Genomic DNA, 27,253 nt, shown 5'->3' on the forward strand with positions numbered 1-27,253 from the left:
CAGAAGCAACTTGCCCTTCTCTACCCCCAGCATCGACCCTGTTTGGGGAGAAGCAGTGACAGGGTGGCAGTAACAAGCATGTCACAGTCTGGTCTAGATTATATGGTACCTGTGAAGCAGAAGATTACCTGCACCCCGCCCCCGCCAAGATTCCTTTGGTGTTGGACACTCTTACAGCACATTTGTGAAGGCATGAATGATTCATACACCTGTGCAGCTCCAGGAAGTGTTTGGTCCATTCTTGGCCTCTTCAGTTCATGGACAGTCAAATCACATGTGACTCAGAGTTTGGCACAGTCACCTTGGTTCAGAGGGAAAGAGTATCCTTTGAGATACCAGGTTGAAAAAGGAAACTGTTTCATCATGTAAGGCGCGTTCCAGACACAGGGACAGAAATGGAGGCATCATCACCTTATCTTCTCTTACAGTTCTCATGGCTTCAGGAACCAGTGCAGCAGTCTGTTTGCAAACCATCAGATGCAGAACGGTTCATCACAAGGACTGATTGCTATGGTAAAAGTAGTAGCAACTCCAGCTAGTCTCGACTTCCGTGAGCAGCTCATCATTATTTCAGTAGTCCCTCCAGTTCACATTTACATTCAATCAGGAAGAACATGATGGCACAGCTGGAATAGCCAACAAGCCAATAATACAATGTCCACTCCACTTTCAAGTGAGTTAAATTCATTATTGTCTCCTCGTGCTTGAGGTACTCATAATATAGAACAGGATATGGAGATAAACTGTAGAACCACTGCAGGCGTGGTGTTTCTCACACAGTACAGGCAGCCCAGCTCCTTTTTTTTTCTGGGCAGACATCTCAAGAGAACTGCTGGTACCATCTGGTGTGGGGCGGGGAAGAAGATTTATATAGGTTGTTAGTGAGGCCATCTTGCCTTTGTAGGTATAATAGATTTGCCAACATAGCCATTTACTTCTGAACTGTGAGCCTCCCCTAGGTTTATATTGCTGTGTCTGCTCTGTGTGGTTTTCCTCATTTGAATCTGATAATTTCTGGAAGATTCAATAGTTGCTTTCTTTACCTCTGCAGACATTTTTCTTAGGGAGAAGCAAACCTTAGGCAAGCCTGCTGTGAAAAAAACCCTTCCCTTCAGACTATAACTTGTCTAACAGAACAGTAGCAAGTGGCATATTACCTAGGAGACGCACAAGAACAGGGACACATTTCTGCCTGAAATGTGACTTTAGATCCAAGTGACATGGAAGATTTGACCACAGTGACTTTTGTTATGAGAGCAGTGTCCTTTTTGTCCCTGTTTGGATAAATATGTTTGAAACATTCAAACTCCTTTCAGATTTCCAGCCCCTTGGCATGTCATTACAGCCATTTTTAGAGGGATGTCTATGGGACAAAATAGAATGACATTACTACTAGTAACATAAGTTATTTCTAAGGTAGAGCTAGGCCTTGTGAAAGGGGATTCTGGGGAATCTGTCATATACTGTGTTGTTGTTGTTGTTCTTGTTGTTTGTTGGTGTCTTTTTGTGGTTTTGTTTTTTTGTTTGTTTGTTTTTCTTAGAAGAATTTCCTTGCTACAAGAGGTATCCTGCTAGGCATGCCTGCTTTTGTTGACTGAGACTACTGTGGGGCCTTCAGCCTTGTTTAGTGGGTGCTAAAGGGATGGAAACAATATATGGAATAGCATAAGGGAGCAGTGTTTCTAACTATGGACAGAAACATGAGCATAAAGGCACTTTGCAGACAATATTTCATCATGCTATCACAGAAGACAGACTCAGTGCCTGTGGTTGTATTAGATTAAGTGAAAGTGATCTGCAGTTAGGACACCTTCTTGGCAGCCCTGCACAAACTCCTGCTGTAGGATACAGCATGACAGGATGATTCAAAAGGCATTTGAGATACTGTTGTTGAGGCTGTACCTGAGGATACAGTATCTCATAGTCAGCTAATTGAAAGCACACTTGACTGCTCTCTACCATGAGTTAAGCTTCAATTTCAGTTTTTCTCCACCTTCAAGCATATCAAAATGCAATTCTCATATATAAAACATCAATTTTTGATTGAACTCCTTGTGTGGCCTGATTGTCCGGATAGACAACTATATGACTAAATGCAGCAAAGGATGCAAACCATTATCCATACAAAGGTCTGCATCCTGATTTCATTCAAGTTCTGTCTGTTCACAGACAAAAGTACTAGTCTGTCTGCAGTCTAAGACTGGGAAGGTTTTGCAATTTGCATGACCTGTGAGGGCCTACAGAATCAAAGATCCATTCCCTGTTGATAGAGTTGTAGAGCAATGTGTGGCTATCTATTTGGGGAACCACAGACACTGACAGACAGAGTACTTCTTCCAAAGAAATCATTACTCTGATCTTGGCATAGAATAATTCTTGGAGGGCTAATCAGGTTTCTCAAACAGGATGTTCAGCTGCTGTTGGGAGAGTCCTTGTCACATTGTCAGCTGGATTGAGTGAGACTGTCCAAACCACTGTCCTACTCAGTTTTTACAAACCAGCTGTTCTCCTATGCAACAAACCCATCACATGCACGATCCATCTCTATCAGTTATTTTAACTGCAGACAAAACATCTCTTAAACATCTTTACCACCTACAAAAGACAACTTCTTCGTCTTTGGGAATAGTTTCTGTTTACTATTTACTAATGTTTTATCTATGTACAATTTGATAACTTCTGCAGCAGCAACAACTACTTGGCAATCTCTGGGAATTTCTACCTAGGGTGTTAATCAACACATGAACTAAAATAGACATAACAGGAGGTGTCTGGGGGAATCTGTCCAAAATCCCACATAACTTGTTCCTATAGCAATCAGTCAAATACTTATTTGTGAATGTGGCTTGGAGCTGAGTCAACCTCCAAGTCAACTCCATTGTCTCAAAGCAGCTAGCATTATATCTATGCAAATAACCTGCTGTGGAGTTCCTGGACCAGCCATGGAGTTTGTGCCTTAAGAGTGCTGTGTGTGCACAAAGGCATCGCCTTGTTCATCATCTATACCAGAATTATAACTAAAGAAAAATTGATTTTCATACATACAACTTGGAATTTTAGTTCCATAACTCTTGCCACAGTTTTACCATATATATAAACTAATATCTAATATACAGGGTGTTTCAAAAAGAGGGACCCAATTTGAAATCCCTATATATCTGCAAACACGAACTATTAACTATCTTCTTGATGTTGTCCATATGGCTGGTGGAGGGAACACAGAGCATTTATAGAAAGGTGAATAAAACTTCATAACTCATTAAACTGTTTGTAAATTTTTGTGTAATTGAAACATATTGAGTCCATCTTTTTGAAACACCATGTATTATACTACTGTGTTTACTACTCAGTAAAATCCTAAAAAAATGTTTCAGTTATTTATATTCCGTGTTCAGAGTCTCTTTGCTTATGGTAAAAATTAGCCAAATGAAAGTGAAACAGTGAGTGAGAGTTGCACAGGCTTGGAAGCTCTGAAGAAGGGCCCCTCTGGAAGATGATTCTTCTCATGTATCTCTTTTCACACCAGATGAGGAGGACAATCCATAATGACAAGACAACGCTGCTCTATCCTTATCAACTAAGGTGAGACTTGCTTAGTTCAAAGCTGTGATCTAGTACATCTCCTGAGGAGAAGACAAAAGCAACTTTGCTATCAGGATAGTCTGTATTTCCATCATTGTCAATGGTACAACAGTAATCAGCACATTACATGAATCTTTATTTATTTATTTTGATATGTCTGGATGGATGAAATCTGCTTATAGACCTAATTTGATGTCCCTTGTCCAGCAAAAGGCAGCATAGCTGTGCAGGAATTTTAGTACAGAGATGAAAGGCTTTTTTATACAAATATGTTAGGCTAGTCCAAGGGGGTGTGTGAACGTATGTTGGTCAAACATTTGGTATGGCCAGTGATGTTAAGATACAGAAGGTGTGATGTAGTTATCGTTACCCAGTGAGTTCATGCTAAAATGCTGCATGCATATACATAGGGAATGGCACTTATACAAGCAGTATATCTCCACTGACCATAAAAGTAAACATGTACTCAGGTACTGCTACCAAAGGCTGTATAGGTGTAAGAAGAGCTATAATATTTACCATCATCTCTTTAGAACCTGCAACATAGAGAATAATTACTTGTCTCCTAATGTTTATGGCAGATGAATTCAATCCATAGCAGCCATAAACATGATTCCAAAGCAATCTTGAGTGATATTATGTGTGTTTCATTGCCAAGAATTCAATGCAGCTCTACTGGAAAGGAATCAGAGAGTTACAATTTTTCATGGCTTTTACCAGATGTTATCCAGAGACTAGGAAGCAACAACTGGTCATCGAGTTTTGTCTCTTTTGTAACAACACGTTTCCTTAAGTTAGTAATGAATAAACATCAAATTACTCCATAACTGTTCTTATTTCAGTCCTGGCGCTTTCATCACTGTAAATCAGTTATGCCATATTTACACTGGCATAGCTGAAAACAGGATGAGTTTCCTAGCAACCTCATATTTATCAAAAATTGAAGAAAAAATATATTTAATAGAAGAAATATTTCCTAAATGAAAGGATGTGACACTTTCCTAAAGACTGCCCACAGTCCTTCTCTTGCTCCCTTAATTTGCTGTCAGTTACATAACTCCTTTTTTAGCTCACAGGCATCAGCATCAACTATGTTAAAAGTGTACCTCTATGGAAATTCAAGGTCTCTGTGCCATGATATATATTTTGTAATTTTCTTGAGAGGTGTTCAAAAGACAGAATTAAGAAAAACACATACATCAGAACTCAAAATATATTCAGTGGATTTGGTTTTAAAAGTTGAGGCAGACACATCATTATAGGCACTGGATTGCTTCTTACTGTATTATTTAGAATGTGTATTTTTATAATGCAGAGGTTCGGCAACTTTTTTTTTTAATAAGGTTTGATAGAAGAAATACTCTGGTTTTATGCTTAACCCTGTGCTGATGTGCAGGATGGCAATTCTAACAGGAGCTCTAAAGAAAAAAATCTTCTATGCATTGGGCAACAGCTTATGTCAATCTCCAAGCACAGAGGAGAGCAATGAGACCATTCCAGATCTGGAACTTGACTGTCTGCTATGATATATGTGCCTGCATAAGATAAGCACAAATTTTAATGAGCACAGAAGAACACAAGTTATGAGACTAAGGAGAGCTTTTTTAACCAAGAAATGGACATAAATGATTGACTGAAATACTCACAGTGTAGACTCAAGTTATGGGACTGAAATGAAATTAGAAGATCAGTTAGTGAAGTCTCTTGGCATAGAACAGGGTATTAATCTGAGACTAATCATAAACTGAAAGCCAGGAAATGAAATCTAAAGTGGAAAGGAGGCTCATGAATTAAAAGTGTTACTTTTTTTTTTTTCTGTACACATCATTATGTGTGTACAACACACATCAAGTAGCTTTATTTTTTTGTTTCTCACTAGTTAATTAAGACCAATGTGGGTATCAGAGCCATATACAAGAGGACTTTAGGTTAGTTCAGAATTATACACTTAGATCCTTTCGTGTTACTCTATAAGACAGCTAAAATCGACAGAAAAAAAAAAAAATCTGCAATTACACCTGCTTTTCTTTACCATCCCTCACTCAGATTTCTTTCAGAGCCAGCCTTTTCAGGATTTGCAGTCCAGAACCACTAAAGCCGGTAGAAAGTGGTGTGAAAAAAAAACCAACCAAACAAAAACAACAACCCCAAGAACATTAACTACTTTAAATAATGGCATCTTCCAGAGCAGGAGAGTGAATGCTTATACCTTCAGCCAGCTACTTCCCATCCTCTCCCATGGCAGAGGGGAGCTATTGTCATCTCGACTGAAGAGCAGGAAAGGGGCCTCATCAGAATGCTTTCTTTACTTATTTGAAACAAAGTGTATTAAATTAGGCAATGACTTTTCTTGAATAAACAAGGACGATAATAGGATATGTTAACTCCATCTGTTATTGCAAATGCATAAGGATGTACTGTTAATTTTTCAAGCATCTTTCAACAAATGAGTTCTTTTAAATTTATATTGATACATCAAATATTGAGACCTCTGTTCATAATACTACTTCTGAACCTTGGTCTGACTGGAAAGGCAGTATAGATTCATAAAACCAAGTCTTGAGGCCACATCAGACTCTGACCTGCAACTTTCTAGTGATGTCACAGTAATAATTTCATCTTGCATCCATCACAGTTTCAACCCTAATACTGACCGTAACTGTTGTTTTCCAAAAGTAAACAATTTGCACTTGCATATACATATAGTATACGTGTACTTATACAAGTGTACATATACAAGTGTTTTTATAAAATAAATTTATTACATGGTAAATAACGTTTAAAAATAATTGTGGGAAAATAATGTAAATATTTCTCTTTTTTTAGAAATATCCTGAAAACTCAAAAGAGAGAAAAATTCGTTTTTTCTCGTATTTGAAAATTTTTGCAAGTTCTACATCTCCATATGTATCTTTATTAATTTTTCATTGATTTTAGACTAATTTTTTAGTCTTTCAAGTACACTTGGAATTATTATCATTTTCTCCACAGTCATTTCCTCTATTTTATTTACTAAAATCATTTATATGCATCACTAATGGAAACATTGCAATATATCTCTTGCTTAGGATATTCTTTCTGTAAGTACTGTAATTTCGTAGGTCTTGGTTCATCCACTCAGATTCATCCACTGGCTAGGGACTCCAACACTATCCCTATCTCATTAAAAGAACAGACAAAAGAAAAGAAAGAGGCTTGGCTCAGTGGCAAATAGTGGGCTAAGCTGGTTGTCTACATGGCATGACCCACACAAATTTACCCTCTAACAGACAAATCGTCGAAACACCTGTACCAATAGCCAGTTATTTGTACAATGCTGTGCAGGCTTCTCTACACCAGTGCACATAATAGAAGGTTTCTGAGGGTTTGTTTCATTAAGTAGTCAAACTAACTAAATATTACATTGCCTGATCTGTAACTCTGTATTTCACCTGTATCATAGGGCACTGGTGGTGTTGGCAGTTGCACTTTCCCCTGCCATGCCCTGAGAACTGGTGTGGCGGTTGCACTGGTAGCTGCCCATCACCCCTCTCAGAACTGGGGCCTTCAATGGGGCAGCTGACGGCTCTTTGTGAGACCCAGAGTCGGTGGGCAGGGTCGTCAGCACAGGAGGGGCCAAGAGCACCCACAGCCCAGAGAAGCCGAGAAGCTTCTCGAAGGCCCACACTCGGGGGGCGGGGTGTAGAGAAGCCGAGAAGCTTCTGGAATGCCCACAGTCAGATCTGAGCAGACTATAAATGGGGTTCCCACCGGAGATGCCCTTTGTGTGGTCTTCTCAGAGCTGCGGGTCTGCCGTGCTGCCCGAGTCCCTCCCCTTAGACGGAGAAGCCGTCTGAGGTGACCTCCCGGGATGGGGAGCGCCTCACCTCCGCGTGTGGGTGAGTGATAAATTACTGAATATATACTTTAATAAGTCCTCGTCTGGGGCAGGCAAGTGTACCTTCCTCGTCTGGGCCAGACGAGTGTAAATTCCTGGCCGCAGTAGGCCAGTGTTTATCTTTTACGGGCAAAACGGAGCAGAGAGGCCTCTGGTTTGTTTTCTTGTGAGTGCGTGTATGCACGCTGTGGATCCTCATTCTTATTTCGCTGCATCCCAAATAATTTCCTAACCTAATATCCGAATCTTTATCTTATCTTATCAGAGTGCTAGTCGGCCTAAATTTACATTTGGGATGCCTCCATGACACTGGTCCATACTGAACTCAGCAAATGTCTTCCTTCTTTACCTTCACTATTTTATAGGACTGTTCATCGCGCACCATCCTCCAACCCTGCCAGCACATGTCTTTGTACATCTGTTGGTTTCAGTTTCTGTGAGACCTACTTCAGCTGCAGTTCAGTTACAGTCTGCACATGATCATACATACTAACTCAGGGTATAGCAAGCCTGTTAAAATGTTTGTTTTCTTTGCAGTTTTTGGTGGTGGTGGTTTGTTGGGGTTTGTTTTGTTTTGGGTTTTGTTGGGGTTTTTTGTTTGTTTGGGTTTTTTTGGTGGTTTGGTTTGGGGTTTTTTGTGGGTTTGTTTTAGTTTTTAATAAAAATGCCATGTAATGATAAAAAAACATTTCTAAATGTCAGCACTGTATGTCAACCAAATAGCTTTTCTCATCCTTAGCAAACTAGTCATCTCTGTGAAAATATACTGAAATGTGCAGTTCTTTTCAACGTAAAAATATACATGCAAATATAACAACAGTATTAGTGGATAGAAAGATAATTTTTAAATATTCTTTTAATTTCTATTTAAAAGGCTATTGTTAGCTTGGGAGGGACTAAATCTAGACTTGATCTAGTTATAATGAGTATATTTTTTAAATCTGGTCTTACCCTTTTTGATTGGAAATTTTTATTTCATAGGGCACGGTCCTGAATACCTTGGACTGTTCTGACAGTGAAATTAGTTTATTACAATTACTAAGAAACTAAATAGAGTGTGAACAAACAATTCTGCACACAGTAGGAGCCTCATATTAGAATAAAATGTGACTTTGTGAAGAACAGTTCACAGCTTTAATATAATACTTGCGAAATAATACTTAATATGTGAACGTCATAGTCAGGCCATTACTTAAGGTAAAAATTGACAGCACTCACTTTAAGTAGCCAGGTTTTCAAGTTGCTCCCTAATGTATATAATTTAAAAGAATTCAAATAACTTTGGCTAGGACTCCAACCTCAAAAAGAATTCCCATGAGGCACTGAGGACCATGTATAAAAAGTTGATTGCTAGATCTGAATTTGAAGGATCTGCTTAACAAACATTTGCTGAATGTCATTGAAGACATTCCTAGCAGCTTGTTTGAAAAATTGGTCCTTAAGAACTTAATCTGACACTAGCTATGTATATTTGGAAATCATCCCCTTCTGAGAACCTGGAAAGGTCTTTGCAAAACTTAAATCTCATTTAAGAGCTTGAGGCCTAATGAGATTTTAAACATTTTACTGACACAAAAACATTTTCTTGGCACGGGCGTTCCCTGGAGGGTCTTTTCTATTCACATTCAACTTTATTTTAATAGTTCAAATTACTTTTTTCCTCTACTACTAAGTAAAAGAGAGATTAGAGGCAGATGAATTTTTATTAAAGTTTTATCCTCAATCAGGAAAGTGGTGAATAAATACTTCAAAAATCTATAACAAGTAAAAAGTGCTAAAAAAAAAAATCTAATTAGTCTCTATTAATTAAAAAGCTCTAGGCATAAGATTGGATTGCTAAAATGTTGTAAAAATAATAAAGGGGACAGACACCCTACTAGAAAAAAAATGATGTATTTATTTTCCCACAGTATATGTTTATATGTAGTTCACGTCATAGTTTTGTAGGAAAGTATGAAAAAACAAAGGAAATAAAACCCATCTGTGTTGTCCATGTTTTTTGTAAACACTGTATTTTTACAGTTTCTATAATTCAGTATTTATTTACAATAGCAATAACAATAATTTTTAATACCTTGTAAAACACTGGTGCTGGAAAGAGACATTCCATCTAAACATTCAGTGGTTCCTAGTAGCCATCTTTTTGTGTAGCTATAAATATACTGCTTCCTTTCTCTTTATTGTTGGATTGGAAAATGGAATAAATGGAAGAAGAATGAATGATTGTTTAGGTGTTGCTGGCTAGTCTTAGATGGCTGGCTCACAAGTGTTTTAAAAAGATTAAAAACCAACATGAAATTGCATTTACCCTTTGAATTGTAGCAGCATAAAGAGATCATTTTTAGCATCGTCCATCCCAGCACTGGGTGTTAGGCACATGATCTGTGAGAGGTTTGCTAAGTCCCTAAAAGTTAATATTTTAACAAGACAGGAGAGACTGAAAGAAATTAGTTTTACTTGGAATATTGAGGGATTAGAACTGGTGCAGTTACCACCAAGAAGTAAAAAAATACTCACTCTTAAATATGGGAAACCTTTTTTTTTTTTTCTTGCAAAAAAATACCTTTATTAATCAAAGAAAGTAAGTTATCCAGCTCTGATACTCTGATGATATGCAAGCAGAGGTTTCTTAAGTACAGATGGCACATACTGCATCAAAAGGCCCTCGATATCTCTGGAAAAGAGTTGAGGTCCTCACACCTGTGCTCTTATCATATCTCCTGGCAGCCCAGCCACAGGCAGTATCACCCGAGGCATGAGTAAGAACTTCAGCCCTGCGTTCTGCCCCTATGTTGTGATGGGAGCTGAGGCAGATGGGCGGAGGTGGGAGGGTAAGGGACCTCGCTGCCAGGGCGGGCACAGCATCAGGATGCCTGGGGAGTGGTGGGAGGTGCTGGAGAAAGGCTGGAGAAAGGGGAGGGGGAGGGAAGAAAAAGATAAATTCTTTATACAGATATTTCTTTATATGCATTTATGCACTGCAAAGTAGACCAGTGATGCCATGACAGTCAAGCACTTTCAAAATTATTGTTAATAATTGTTGATGACAGCCAAAAAATAATATTTCTATTTTGTTTTCAGTGTACCGTTTTGTTTCCAGTGTACACTGTCTATGGTGTACTTCTAAGCTGAATATATATTTCAGAATATAATTATCCCAGAAGTCAGAAGCTGGATTTAGCTTTTAAAAATCTGATTTTAGGATAATATGATCTATTTTTTTCTTCAAAGTACTACTTTTGCCAGTTTTTATAGTGCATGTTGAATACATTTACACAAACCTTCAAAACTATCATGACTTCAGAATTTAGCAGAATCATCATAGAATATAGTATTTTGGAAAACCTGTGAAAATATCTCTGGAAGGAATCCATTAAAACAATTGCAAGCTGTTTTGACCTATCTCTGTAGCAATGTTAATAAATCAACATTCTGACACATAGGGAACTGGAAGACAAGAGTGGCAAAGCAGCTCCGTAGAAGCAGAAACAAAATTATGCATTTTGTCAAAGTGCAATTCTTGTAGCGTCACAAGAGATGTTCAGTCAAAATAATATAGCCTGGAAAAGGACTTCTTTTTGTTTGGTTTTTGGTTTTATGTTCTGTTCTGTTTTGGGGATTTGGTTTCTTTTGGGGAGTTTTTTCTGTCAAACTATTTCAGGTTTATCAGGGTTACTGACTGTCTAGAAGGAAACTAAATTGCCACTGCCCTTGTAGTTAAATAAACTCATCATTGGAAGAAATTCGTAAAATCAATTTTCACCCCTATTCCAATGACATTTTCATATGTATTCTTCTATGGAAATCTATCAAGGTCAATACTAGCTTATTGTAGAACTGTGTTGTGATACAGGAAATGTTTTTATGTTGTAATTATCAGGGCAATTAGATCAAAATAACAGTAAAAATATTTTTCTCTTTTTTATTTTAACCCAGGAAAACCAACATAGATTCTGAAGACAAATCTCAATTCTTTTTCAGTTGTGCAGTACTGCCAGTAACAAAGGCTCTTCAGACTGATTACTGCCTTCATTTACATCTGTGCAAGCCCATGCTCATCAAATTACATTTTTTAGTTATACCATGGAAATGCTGTTCCTTCCTGTGGGCTGCTACTAATGCATATCAACAAAAAATTATATGCCCTGAAATACTGAGAAGAATATTAATGATTCTGCCATCAGTGTGTGAACACCAGTGAGGAAAAAGTCAGTCAATTCTTACAGTTAGTTCTACAGCCCTGGCAGCAGTAAGTAGTAATTTTGGAAGATACACTCCAAGTATGGAAGATACACTCCAAGAAAATAGAGATATAGAGTAAGAAGGAGAATATTCACATGGTTGTTTTTCAGAGAAATACCTACATCTTATGGAATTCACTTTTTCCTCTTGCATGTATATTAGAAAATTCACCTAGATAATGGATGCAAATAATCCAAATTTTTAAAATGTCTCTAGACATTTTGTGTTCATAATTGCATTTCAAAAATATTGCATATTAATTTATTGAAAGTCTGTTTAAGAGAGATTGAATTTATACTTCTACGAATCAGATAAACTGGTGGAAGACCACGGACTTTTTTTTTTTTTTTTAATTTTATTTTATATACAGATGTGGTTAAAAAGCCTTTAGCATGAACCTCTACCCATTTATAGATGATTAGTATAGTTACAACACAAGAAATACATCTTCAGATATTGGAGTTAAACATAACATTAAAACATTAAATATTTACAGATTGACACCAGACTGTTTAACACCTTTGTTAATTATCTGGATGACAGGGTGACTCAGTAACTGTGCAGACACCAGTAAACTGGGACGAGTGGCTGATACACCAGAGGGTTATGTTGCCATCCCGAGGGACCTTGGCGGGCTGTAGAAATGGGCCAACAGGAACTTTACGCGGCTCAACAAGGGGAAGTGCAAAGTCCTGCACCTGGGGAAGAACAACCCCATGCACCAGTACATGCTGGAGGCCACCCAGCTGGAAAACAGCTTGGCAGAAACAGACCTGGAGGTCCTGGTGGACACAGACTTGAACATGAGCCAGCAATGTGCCTTTGCTGCAAAGAAGGCAAACCGTAACCACAGCTGAATTAGACAAAGTACTGGCAGTAGGTTAAAAGAGGTCATCTCTCCTCTCTCCTCAGCACTGGTGAGGCCACAGCTGGAGTACTGGGTCCAGTTCCAGGCTCTCCAGTTACAAGAGAGACATGGTCACACAGGAGAGAGTTCAACAAAGGGCCACAAGGGTGATGAAGGGACCAGAGCCTCTCTCCGATGAGGAAAGGCTGATGGAGCTGCGACTTTTCAGGCTGGAGAATAGAAGGCTCAGGGGATCTCACCAATGGACATAAATTCCTGAAGGGAGGGTGCAAGAAGGATGGATCCAGGCTTTTCTCAGTGGTGCCCAGTGACAGGATCAGAGGCAATGGGGACAAACTGAAACACAGGAGGTTCCCTCTGAAGATCAGGAAACACTTTTTCAGTTTGCAGGTGACCAAGCACTGGCACAGGTTTCTCAGGGAGGTTGTGGAGTCTCCATCCTTGGAGATACTAAAAACCTCTAAACAGAGTACTGGGCAACTGTCTCTAGGCGGCCCTGCTTGAGAAGGAGCTTGGACAAGATGATCCCTAGAAGTCCCTGCCAAGCTCAACTGTTCCGTGATTCCCTGACTGTGCAAAATTATCCTCCCCTATAACTGACATGACATGTCTCCCCTCTCTCAACACACCTTTTTACTGCAGTTTATTGACCCAGAAAGTATTTTAAAATAGCAGCATGCAAATTGAAAGACTAAAACCAAATTCAGCAACTTACCTTTTGGTCCTGTGGGCCCAGGGACTGTAAGTACAATTGGAAGTGACTATCTACCCACAGATGACTGTCATTCGGATCATATTTTCAGTACAAGTGTTTTCATCTAAAGTTATTAGCAAGTTATTTGATTGTAAAATGAGTAATAGGCAGAGTAGTATCTTCCTACTATGCAATCCAAGCAGTGAGCAAGGACTATGTGACCTAACCAGTTAACCAAGGGAATATGAAGTTTTTAGGGTTTAAAGTTGTCCAGTGTCTTCCTTATACCCTTCAGACATTTTTAAAGTTCTTACTCAAAGTCAGCATAAAGACAAGCTAGGCAGTTAAGAATAATACAAATATATTTGTCAAAGGAGGGATATTAATGTTCAAATCTGCTTACTAACATCTCCAGTAAAGAGGTTGTCAAGCTGTTTGCTCTGCTAAACAATTCCCAGTAATAAGGATTTTCTTTACATTTCTTCCTTCCCCACCTCCTCTCCACCTCCCAATGCCAAGAACATTGGAGATTCACAGCTTTTATAAACACCTAATAGTTATAAGTTTTTAGAAGAATTGTCATGATTTCTCATGTCTGACTCAGGACTTCTCATCATTTGGGATTAGCAGAACTATAGAGACATTTGTGCATTAAGCTGCAGATGGAGTGAATGATATCAGCCTTATCTTGTCTTGGTTTGTAGGAGCTAAGCATTCTCCATCTCCATACAGACAGAGATAGATCTTCACTCAGAATCTAGACTTAATGTCATTTGTCAGGGAGAGACTTCCAGATTTCTATGTATCCAGACAATATCCCTTCATGGAAATGTATCTTAAGTCAGAACTTAAGGATGAGTAAAAAACTGATAAACCTATTTATAGTGAATCAAAAAAAGGAAATATTTGTCCAGTAGTCTGGAAAAATAAATCTGCAATATAGTCAAGAACCCAAGAATGTTGTTCAACTGAAGACTATGAAAAGGAGTAGACAATCATAGTCAGGCATAGTCAGGCAGCAATTACAAAAAGGATTAAAGCGATACAGAGATCAGGATTGAAGAGCAAGAGCCTAGAACTCATCTGTAAGCAAGAACCATGTCATACAGAAATCACCGTGGATTTTTTGTACTAAGTGGATGAACCAAAGCATCCCACAGGCCAGCCCTTCGTTTCTTTGCAGATTAATTACAGCCAGCTGTAGCTTGACTACCCACATGGAACTGACCCAGAAACACAGAGGTTGGACTTCCAGTTTATTTTGGAACGGAGGTTTCACCGAAGGCTTAACATAGTGTTTCTTTATCTCTGAGTGTTTGGGGTTTTTTCTCTCTGAAACTTCCAAAGGAAGAAAAAAAAATCTGAGGTGGTTTGAAGGATAGCCCTTCTCTTTGTGTTGCCACTCAGAATTAGCAGATGGAAACAGCAGGCTTCAGGAACTGAGCTCTCGGTCGGTGTCTGAACAATGTTCATGCCAAGAGAATTGAGAAAGCCACAGAGCAACCAGCTCCCAGCCAGCATTTGGACAAGAGCCACACCAAGATGGTTAAGCAGCCTGCAGGGAGATCTGGCTTCTGACAGTGTGTAGATGAAGTGCAAGGCACAGTGAAATGTGGCTACCAGCTGGCACAAAAGCAAAAATCCATGCCAAGATAGTTGATCCAGTCACAGAAAGACTGCCTTCATTGGTGCCAGGCCAGATATCAATAGTACTGAGTTGGGGACAGCTTTCAAAGCTCTCTTGAATCTTGCTTCACATATGAGTCCCCTAGAGCAAGCAGAAAAAGTTCATTATCATTTCCTGAGTCTCAGGAGAAAGCAGAGTTCCAACATCGTTCTTTTATCAACTAGGAGGAAGAAATTTCTATTCCCAGACAGAACATACCTAAAGCCAGCAAGAATAGAAACGCCCATCCTGTAGGCTGTTTACTTGCATGTCCTTAACTTCCCTGAAACATTCCTAGATCTTTTTGACACCAATTAATCATCTGCAATGGATGTAATTCAGTTGCCATTCTGTGAGGTTATATCTACTTCATTGCAGACTCAAACAGAATGAGATAGTGTTTTGTGTCTCCTATATATGGAGATAGACCTGCTTCCTTTTTTCATTGTCCCAAAAGAAATTGTGGAATGGCTATTTCTTTCTTTCAAATCTACTCACATATGTCCAGAAACTGCTTGCACTTTCCCCGGTAAAAATATTCTTGCACTCAAAGGGCGCCTTCCAGAGATTCTGAGAAGTTTGGCACAGGGACCAAAGAATTACTACTCTTTTCAAAGTCAGCTCTAAAGTGGGAGCAAAAAGTCTCACAAGTAAGGATCTCCAGAATTCTGTGAAGAGAAAAAGACACTTTTCAAGCTGGGACATTACCGACTCTATCAAATATGCAGCTTAGATTTTCATTCAGAAGCATAAATAGAATCTAATTTCTTGTGTGTTTTCAGAAAATCAATCTCCCTTCTCCCAACCATTAGTAAAAGGGAAGGGAAGAGACTGATAACTCTCTTCATCTCCCTCTTCACCTTCATTACCTTCTCAGTACTTGGTTAATCTGGAAGGAACTGAAGTCAGAAAACCAGTTATTATAAACAAATTAAGAATTTTCTCTCACACAGTAACTAACTTTTCCTTTCTTAACCTCTTGACATCAGACTTTCCGTCCTTCCTTTTTTTAAGATTGCAAATTCGTTTTTATATAATTTTTTTAAGCAGTTTGAATGGGAGAGGGATATTTCTCTAAGCAACTCTAATATCATGTCAAGACTCCATGCCTGAGAAAAATGTATTTGCTAGTATTTTCAACACTAGTTTTGAGCAGTTTGACATGAAGGGTGGTCATAGAACAAATGGAGAGCATAGATCTGTTCTACCTGTATCACCAAGGAGATTGGAAATATGCACTGTAAAGAATGACTGACCAGGGAAGTCTAAGAATAAGAGCTCATAGAATCATATAATGTCCTGAGTTGGAAGGGATCCACAAGGATCATTGAGTCCAACTCCTGGCCCTGCAACCCCACAGTTCACACCATGTGTCTGAGGGCATTGTCCAGTCTCTTCTTGAACACTGTCAGGCTTGGGGCTGTGACACTTCCCGGGGGAGCCTGTTCCAGTGCTCCAGCACCCTCTGGGTGAAGAACTTTTTCCTAATGTCCAGCCTAAACCTCCCCTGGCACATCTTCCTGCCATTCCCTCAGGTTCTGTCATTGGTTGCCAAAGAGAAGAAACTGGTACCTACCCTTCTTCCTCCCATTGTGACGAAGCTGTAGACCATGATAAGGTCTTCCCTCCGTCTCCTTTTCTCCAGGCTGAACAAACCAAGTGATTTTAGCTGCTCCTTATACGGCTTCCTCTCCAAACCCTTCACCAACTTCTTGGCTCTCTTCTGGACACTCTCCAGTGGCTTAATATCTTTTTTATCCTGTGGCACCCAGAACTGCACCCAGTGCAGGTGAGGCTGCACCAGTGCAGGGCAGAGTCGGAAAATCACCTCCCTTGCCCGGCTGGCAATGCTGTACTCAATGCACCCCAGGACACGGTTGGCCCTCTTGGTTGCCAGGGGATGCTGATGGCTCATGCTCAAGTTGCCGTTCACCAGATGTTGTGTATTGATAAGGATTATGGCCAAAACCATTGTGGCAAAACTAGTTCCTCCAGCCCCAGGACTCACAAGATGACACATTCAGTACAGGATGAACTGCGATTTACATATCAACGACAAGCTAACGAGCCACAGCCCAGGCCAGCTGGCCGACACTGGAGATGGGGAATGTGCTGGAGGGCACATAGCTCCATCTTCTGATATACCCAGCTTGGCACACAAAGAGGAAAAGCTGAGACCCTTCAATGTGGCCCGGGACTTGTCCAGACTTGTCGCTCTTTCGCAATCACTCCTGCCCCCCAGACTTTCCTTTACTCAGAGAGCTATAGAAAAAGCTCACCTAAGACAGCACTGCCAGGAAAGCCACCACCCTGAGGACCCTCTGTGAGGGAAGTCACCACCCTGAGGACCCTCCACCAGGGGAAGCCGCCACCTTGAGGTCCCTCTGCAAAGCATCCTCGCTGCGGGAACTGGACCAGAAACTGGAGGACACTGCGCTCCTGAACTACAAATGCCAGCATCCTCACCGTGGGACACCGGAGGCCACACATCATCACCCACACTGTGGAGTTGTAAGAGTGGCTGGATCCCTCACCCTTTTCTTTCTTCTTTTCTCTCTGCTCTCTCCTTCTCTCCCTTTTTCTATATGCCTATTTCTTTGTCTCTCCTTCCGTAAGTGGTGATATATTACTCTCTTTCCCTATCTCTTATGCCTTAGTTTTCCTTCCCTCTCTTCCATTCTCTTTCTCTCTTTTTCCTTTGGAACATATAAGAATAACATCATCTTAAGCTCTGCTGTTGGATTCTTGTTAAGTTTTGTATTATAGCTACTAATGGTTGCCAATACATTGCTTGTAGAAGGACCTTTTGCTGTTAATGTGTTGATAAGTTCTGTGATATCATAAAATACTGTTGCCAAGCCACTATTCACTGTAACTAGTATTCCAACATGTACTTTTAGTAAAATTCATAATTGAATTGGACCCCTGGAGTGATTGTCTGTCATTCACTTCACATAACCGTGCAGAATTAACCCAGAGTTAACTCACACCTGGTCTCATCTGTTGAGTCAGGGCGCGTGTTGCGTTCAGAGTTAACTCATCCCTCATCCCATCTTTTGGGACGGGACACCAGAACCCCCAGATCCCTCTCTGCACAGCTGCTTTCCAGCATCTCATCCCCCAGTCTGTATGTACAGCCAGGGTTGCCATGTCCCAGGTGCAAAATTTGGCACTTGCCCGTGTTGAACTTCATGTGGTTGGTGATTGCCCAGTTCTCCAATTTGTCCAGATCCCTCTGCAGGGCCTTTCTGCCCTTGAGAGTGTTGACAGCTCCTCCCAATTTTGTGTCATCGGCAAATTTGGTAAGTAATCCCTCAAGTCCTGAGTCTAAGTCAATTATAAAGACATTGAAGAGTGCTGGCCCTAAGATGGATCCCTGCAGAATCCCCCTAGTGACACGTTGCTAGCCCGACGTAACCCCGTTTACTAGAACCTTTTAAGCTCGGCTCATCAGGCAATTGCTCACCCACTGCACTGTGTGTTTATCCAGCTGTATGCTGGACATCTTTTCCAGGAGAATACTGTGAGAGACAGTATCAAAACCTTTACTGAAATCCGAAAAGATCACATCGACAGGCTTCCCTTGGTCAACTAGGTGGGTAATCTTGTCCCTGTTGATAAGGTGACCATGCTCATCAAGTAATGGGCCAATGTTATTTCTAGTTTGCCTTTTGCGATTAATATATTTTTAAAAGCCTTTTTTATTGTCCTTCACCATACTGGCCAGCTTCAATTCCAATTGAGCTTTGACAGCACAAATTTCCTCCCTGCAATGGCGAGCAGCATCTCTGTAGTCCTCCTGTGATGCCTGACCACTGACTATGTAATTTATTTTTTTGCTGTATTTCAAGAAGATCTCTGCTCAACCAAGCTGACTTTTTGCCCTGCCTGCTAGATTTTTGGAATTGCCTGACCCTGTGTTTTAGTAGGTGGTACTTTAAAAATGACCAACACTGATGGACCGCAACACTTTCAAAAGCTTCTTCCCAGGGAATCTTGCTAAGTAGCTCTCTGAGCAGACTAAAGTCTGCTCTCCTCATATCTAGTGTTAAGGTCTTCCTGGCAGTTTTCCTCCTATTAGCAAAGATTTTGAACCTGACTGCTTCGTGGTCGCTGTGGCCAAAGGAGCCACCAGTCACCACTTCTCCCACAAAACCCTCTCTGTTACTGAGAATCAAAACTAGGAAGGCACCTTTCCTGGTCAGCTCCCTTAGTACCCGCACCAAGAAGTTATCATCCAGATGCTTCAGGAATCTTCTGGACCTGTTGGTGCCAGCTGTGTGATATTCCCAGTTGACATCTGGCAAATTGAAGTCCCTCATAAGGACAAGGGCAGATGACTTGGAGGCTTTGCTTAGTTCCTTAGTTCATAAATTAAATAAAATACTTTCTGATCTATAATTCCCTAGGATGGACTTTACCAGGATGGATTTATCTCACTTTGCTACTCACATTGTCTATATTGTATTTGTCATAGTATCTGAGCACCTTATACTCCTTCAAGAACGGAGAATTTATGTGCTAGGACAGTAGAGTGCACATGGCCTAAGGCTACTCAGGAAGGGTACAGGGTCCAGAATAAGAAGCAGGAACTTTATCCAAATGTATTTTAGTTGTCAATAAAGTAAATGAATTTTGCCCACATCAAGTCTATGATGACAACTGGTAAGTGATCTCCCTGATTTTATCTCAAGCTGTGAGCTTTTCTATCTTATTTTCTCCCCCATCTTGACGGAGAAGGGAGAGTGAGAGAGTGGCCGGGTGGGTCTCCAGCAGCTGGCCAAGGTCAACCCCCCACAATTTATTTTTCTTTCTATCCTGATTTTCCAAAGGAAAGGTAGTTGAGGCAGGCTATACCCAGGGGCAAATCTGAGAGCATGTTTTCTTACACTAGTATTCTCACTTGTAGGAATTTTCATAAAGGAACAAAATTTCTTTTGACTTTGTTGATCAATCTTAATTATCAAATGTACTGTTAGGCAGACAAATATATCACTTTGATGTACCAACATGGAGCAATGTTTATGACTAAAAACTTTGGGGTTATGAATTGACATGCATAAAATATTGGTTTATATTTGTAGAATTACTGTAATGAATACTTTGTAAAACCTTTAGTCAAAAAAAACCCTCAATTTTTGTGATTATCAACAGTTTAATACATTTTAGCATGCCAAGAAAAGACAGTTTGACTGAAGCTTGTTACAGCTGATATTCTAACAGTAGCTTCCTGAGTATTACCTTCTAAAATCCTTTTCATCACCCAATCATACTCTCCTGAAATTTTTACCTTGGAGATTAAAATTTTCCAAGCCTAGTCTAAACCTGCAATTTGTTTATTTTTCTGCAGTGTCTGGATTAATACTGTTTGGTCCTCTGGAATATAAGAAGACTAAAATTGACTTCTTCTTTTATAAACTGCCTTATAATTGCTTCCTGAAGAACTGTACTGATGAATCAGCTGAACCTAGAAAATTACAAATTGGCAAATACTTATTCCTTATTGAGAAGCAGTGCATTCAAGTGTTCCAGGGGAACATTAGGTTTGATTTGGCTGAGCTGTGAATGTTTGAAAATAGCACCTCTAAGAAACATCATATGAGTGGAAACTGATTTCTTTTATCATGTCTCAATGATGTTCTTGCTAAATCAGGTTGCACTGACACCTAGCAGACTGCCCAAAGTGCAAGAGAAGCTCAGAGCACTTATGAAGGACAAGATGGTTCCAAAGATCCTTCTTTATTCAATCTGTATTGGCACATGCGCTCACAAATATATGCACCATGTGCTTAAAGGCTTCCCAGATACTAATTGCATCCTGCTTTGTTTCGTGGCTTGCAATCGGCATAGAAACATATCTTCTATTTTTTTGTGATGGTGCCAGGTGGCATCTGCTTTATTGTGCATTTGGAGTTATGTTTATGTTCCCTTAATAAAGCAGCTGGGTATAAAGAGTCTGCTGAGAGGAGAAGGGAGACTTTTCCTTCCCTGCAGGAGTTACTGAGCATACTCAAGGGGAAGGATGTCAGAGACAGTGGAATATGGCTGAGACAGTAAATTACGGTCAATTACAGCCTCAAGTAAGAGCTTGAAATTCATGATGGAGATTACACAACTACAGTGGAGAGCAAGTAGCAAAAAGACTTCAGAAGGCATCTTTCTTGAAAGAAATATGTCTAGGGCCTAGAAGGGTTTGAGATTGATGCTGTTCAGAAGGTGAACTGAGTAGGGAAAAGAAAGGACAATGGGCAAATATTGTCTGCAAGCAAATTTTCCTTACTTCATTCTTCTCTATTTGAATAACTACATTTTTGCTTTTATTTAAAGAAAATGTGTCCTTTGAGAGTTTTAAAATATTTTGATCTTACAGATGTCTCACTAGATGCAGAAGGCACAGGCATATCCACCTTGAAAGTTTGGGTTTGATGACACCAGATCCCATCACAATTAGAGCAGAACAAAAATTACTGACATTTTGTGGAAGCATAAATATGTTAGGATTTCATTCACAGAGTAGAAAGGAATATTCTGAACACTGTGGCCAAAACTCTATTTTGAACAAAGGTAGCACTTACATTTATCAGTGTTGTAAGTGTAGGAAGAGCCTTCACTTCCTTAAATGGGGGTGGTTATAAAACAACAGTGAAATATTCAGAAAACTATCTTTCATCAATACTGCAGGATCACAGTAAGGAAAAGCTCACCAGGTGTGACACAACTTGGATTGTTGTGACTGGTTTCACTCCAGCATACATGGCCTCAGGGTAACTATTCACAGTAGTATGAATTTCTGGAGGTTGTGCTGGAATTTTCAACCACTGTTCTTTTTAGATTGATGACTTTGGAAAGTACATTTTAAATTATTGAAGTAAATACAATGTGTTTTAAATCAAATGCACGATTCTGAAAGAGTTTGGGAAATAAAATGAAAAGTACTCAATGAAATATTGACAAGGAAAGGGAAAGATGCATTTTCTTCTTTTCTTACAGTTTGTAAGTTACAAATGAAGTAGACATTTTCAGCTGATTTTTCAGCTGATTTTCAGTTTATAAAGAGCTGATAAAAGGTTAATATAGAAACTTTATTGCAGAAATTATCAGATGAGCCTACAAAGAAAATTTCAGAACTATAGTTTCTGTGGTCATACATTTCATTTTCCAGCACAAAGGCTGGAATGTAGTTGATTTTACAGATCTTGGGAAAGTTCTTGAAATAAGGATAACATTTATTTGTGATCACATAGAGATGCAGATTAAATCTTCAGACAGCCATACAGATATAAAATAAAAGAAAATAAATACTTTTCAAATTTGTTCTTAATCACAAAGTCCATTAAAAACAAAAAAGAAAAAAAAAAGAGTAGACTAGCATTTACTGTAGAGAACAATTCAAGGGAACTGATCTAGACTGGATTTTCTATCTGCCTCTCACTTGACAGTGTTCTCCTGTTAGATAGGTTTGTTCTTAACCATAAAATCAGTCAGAAATGAAAGCACCCAAGTTTGGTGTCTCGAGAGTTATCACAATTTTGCTGGGATGTGTATGTTCATTCCAAGGCCCATTTTTTAATTCTTCTGTTGATCTCACAAACAACTTGGTCTCTTAATTTTCTCAGATAACTTCTGACGTTGTAACTAGTAGATTTGAATCAGAAAATCTGAAGATATTAAGATTTTTCTTCTTTTTAGTCTTAATAAGTCATTATTGCTCAAAAAGATTTACATTCTCAGGTCACTAAATTCTCTTCCATTTTCATTATCTGTAATAAATACCCTTTATGAGTTGATAAGTGTAAACTTTCAACTGGTACTGAGAATATGCTGAACCTATAGCATGCTTTGATCATATTGCCTTTCTTCTGGTTTCTGATATACCAGCTTTTTGAAAACCTCATCAAATCTTTATGAAACATATGAGTACATTTTCTCTCCTGCTTGGAAATTTCCTGTAGTGCTGGCTAGATATATTCACTGAATGGTTCTTCAGAACAGGCACATCAGAAAAATGGAGACTAATGCATGCTGACCCACCATATGGGCAAGATTTCACTGAAACCCTTCTTTCCTTCTTATGAGACATATATACAAATCCCAGAAGCTAGGTACACAGTTTCATGTTTAATAACATAGTGCAGCATTCTGTTCATAAGAGTATGTAGGCACAGATGAATCATGAACATAAACAGAGAGAGACAGATTGTATACATAGAGCCTCTCTTACTGTGTCTAACTCACACTGAGCACAGTGGATGCCAGTCCTTATGCCTGAGGCAGCAACTACCAGCATAACCTCTCCCCTTGTCCTCAGAAGCATCTTATTAACCCAAAAAGGGCTGCCAATTCTGCTTTACCTGCTGTAAGTCTCTCCATTGTAGATACCTGCAGGCCTCCTGTTTGCTGCACCTTCAGCATGGAAATGATCTTCACAGTAACCCTGAGAAGCTTTATTAGGTTTTCCTGAGCTACACACACAGGCTCTGTTCCTCAGCTTTTTACTCACAGCAGAATGAAGGTATCAAAGCTGGTAAATTTTGTTGTGGAATCAGCCGCTGTGCTGCAGACAGGCACAGCAAAATCTCTGCTGAAGTAGTTTGAACAAGGGTGAAAAAAAGTAATAGAAAAAGAAGACAAGAAAGAAGACAGGTTTTAAAAGATGGGGAGAGTAGAAAGGGCATTACAGACACAAAAGAGGAGGAATGTGCAAAGAAAGAACAGCCAGAAGACACCAATGACAGAAGTCATCTCTAGGATGTAAAAGGATGGGACAAGAAGGGTTTGTGAGAGATTTATTTCTTGGAAAGAGCAAACACACAAAATTCCAAAGAACTAGTGTGCAGCCCTCCATCCTGTTTACTGTGGGGAAAAAAGAGCAACATTCCCTCCTTCTGCTAACATCTGGCCACAAAAGAAAGCCAAGAACGAGTCATCATTTACTCTGACAAATACATGCCCCTATTCTTGCAATTACTATCATACTTGCAGCTCTAGCCTGTCTTGGGCACAGAGATTTAATGATGATGTGACTTGAAGGAAATAAGTGTAAATGAGAGTGCTCATGTTGCCCCCAAAATTATGAAGTTTGAGGTGAAAAAAGAATTTCAACACAGGAAGAAAAAGAGTCAGCGTTATGTAGTCAAATTCAATATGTTCTTCAACATGGGGCCTTTGACTGAAGTCTCCAAGAGGAGCTGATCCCAGCATGCCATGCTCTAATCACCTCAATGCACACATGGCATGTTTCAAATATCCAGCCACAAGATGTCAGCACACTCAATAAGAATTTTTACAAGAAGAAAAATCTATATGAATGGGATTTTTTCTGTCACACATCTCTTTTCTCTATTAGTAATGGAAAAATAGATGCTTCTGAGGATTTACATGAAATTCAGCATTCAGGCTGTGCCTTCTGAGTGGAAATATGTGGTCTGTCATGGCCTGATCACAGTATCCTAATGAGAGTAAAATGCTGGGATGGAATGGAGAACATGGTTTTTCCTTCCCGCTCTGATACAAAATGATGTTGGAGAAGGATCTAAAATAGTTCATAAATACCTAACATGATCTTCTACAAAAGATTGAAAGCTCTGGCCAGCTGCTTGGATGTTTAAGGATGCACACACTCAGCCTTGAAATTCTGCTCCAGTACCTGTCCAGAGATGATTTCATCTTAGTGAAGTGTCCAGATACCTCTTTCCTGGCCTTCATAATCACAGTGTCCATAAACCTTTAACTACAAATCCTATAGGTGTGCTCTGGCTTGTGCATTAAGTACCATAAGTGGAGAGCACATGAGATGTGGGCATAACACAAAACAAAGAAATCGTGGCCACTTTCTGTCCAAAACAGTTCAGAATCAAGATGTCATGATATCATTAATCTTTTGCCATTTACATACTGATCAAAATATGCAGTGAGATATTCCCGTTACTGCATTTTTGTCTATAAATATCCAAATTGTACCCTGGGTGGGAAAATGCCTAGAGTCTTCCTTTTAAAATGTAGTTAGAATTTCTTCCACATTCTTTGAAATATTTCAGCATGTCACCATAACCACAGCAGATGGTATATCAGAGGCTTTCTGGGGAGATTGGGGTAGCTATATTTGCTAAGTCTAACTCCCATATTAGGTAAAATAGTAGTCAAAGTGTATAGCAGAATTAGCGGACATCTGGACAAATACAAGTTATTTGGAAAGATCAGCATGCCTTCTGTAGAGGGAAGTTCTGTGATGTAGATGTTTTGGCATTTTTTTGACAAAGTCATCAAACATTAAAATAAGGATGATTTAGTTGATATAGTCTATCTGTATTTCCAAAAGACTTTTGACAATGGCCATCTCTCAAGCCTTCTAAAGAAAATGAGCAGTCACAGCTCATTGCAGAGCTTGGGAACCTTCCATGAATAAAAGTATCTGATTAAGAGGTAGGAAGCAGAGAAAATGAGTAAAATACTAATTTTTGTTGAACAGAGAGGTCGCTATGGAATTTTAGAAGAAACTGAGGTGGACTTGTACTTTTCAATATCTTCGTGAAAGTCCTGCAAAAGGCTTTTTGTAGGAAGCTGGGAAAGCTTGCTGCTAATACCAAATTATCCAGAATAGGAAAAAAGCTGAATGGCTGTGAAGAATGTCTGCAGAAACTTATGAGTTTAGTTTCACAAAACTGTCAGTCCTATGCTCAATATCAGACAAAAAAAAAGCATATGAAATGTTAGTAACTGTTAAGAAAAAATATAACAAAATATAGAATAGCATAGTGCTCAGTTGAATAAATAATCACCTTTAAAACTGGGGAATTCTGGCCCCTGTCCCATTGTCCTCCCATGTCCAAAAGGATAAGATAGAATTGGAAATTATTAGCAAAATTATCAAAACAACAAAAATTGTTAAATATGTGGATTTATTTACAAATGGTAAAAACACCTGAGGCATATAAAGTGAGCTAAGACTCTTCTATCTAGAGAAGAGACAAATTAGGAAGAAGACAAAACAAAACAATAAACTCAGGAGTGGAAGGAGAACAGAAATTTTTTTGTCCACCATATCTTTCACTGTATCTCCAGACTGAGGGGAGAGACAATTCTCTAGCTGGATGACGCTTTGGGTCTGACCTAGTACAGCCATTTCACTGTAGTGACCACATTATGGCCAACAGGTTGGATGAACTGATAATAAGAATCTTGCCTATTAATTTAGCTATTGGCTAGTATGACTTCCAGGGCTTTTATTATATGTGGTGCTGCCATTTATCATGTACGTTTTGCTTAACAAAATCACTTTTTTTAAGGAAAATAAGTAGAACTCTTCTGGAAACAAAATTTAGGAGTAACATAATGATGGTGTTATATTTATTTAAAAATAGACTAAAAATATCTATAATCTGGGAATCAGACCATATTGATCATTAGCCAGGTAAAAGTCTAATTGAAATTAACAATCATTTTCTCAGAGGAAGGGTTTCAGGATTCTCTTCTATGTAGATTATTTATATCATGCTCATCGCCATAGCTTCTGAATGTGTTTCAATAGTACACTAAGCAACATGACTAACATCTGTCATATGTTTTTTTCTTCGGTCTCGCTCTGGAGAGGTAAATATATGCAACAGAGTATCTTGTATCCTAAAGGAATTTTGCCAGAGGAAGAGAAGATAAAGGAAACAGAAAAATAAGGTTTATTTTGTTTTGTTTCTATAAGTATAAAATTTGCTTTATTTTTAGATCAGTGAAATCATGGACAAAAATGTGTACTACAATAGACCTTACTCTTTCAATTGACAGCCTTGCTTTTGAGTATGAGCTTGATGCTGAATTAAGCTCTATGCAGAATTAAGTTGTAGCCATTAATTTGATCCTTTTTCAGATTTTGTTAACAAAGGAAAAAAGACAATATGGCACTGGTCATGAAGTAGTAAAGATTTCTCAAGGATGATAATTGAATCGTATCTAGTTACTGAGAAACTATGTTAGTATTTTAAAATATTTAAATTCTTTAAATAGTAATGGATTTGCAAAATAAAGTATTTCATATACAGAGATTAAGGAAAAAAAAAACCAAAACACACACTTAAAAATAACTGTGAACTGTAACAAAAACAGTATCACCACTCAGTGTTTGACTTGGAATGTATCTGCATAATTTTTGAGCCGTACAAATTCCCAATCTAGATTGATCTGTAATTTTCTTTGGAAATCTCTTTAAAATATTTTTTTGAGGAACAGTTACTATGACCAAAATCTCCATTTTACAGATAGGGCTAATGCAAGAGAAAATGACTCATCTAGTAAACCAGCAAACTAATTCTGGGTTCTGGGATGTCTGTGGCC

The sequence above is a fragment of the Caloenas nicobarica genome, chromosome 1 (assembly GCF_036013445.1).
Source record: "Caloenas nicobarica isolate bCalNic1 chromosome 1, bCalNic1.hap1, whole genome shotgun sequence".
Classification (NCBI taxonomy): domain Eukaryota; kingdom Metazoa; phylum Chordata; class Aves; order Columbiformes; family Columbidae; genus Caloenas; species Caloenas nicobarica.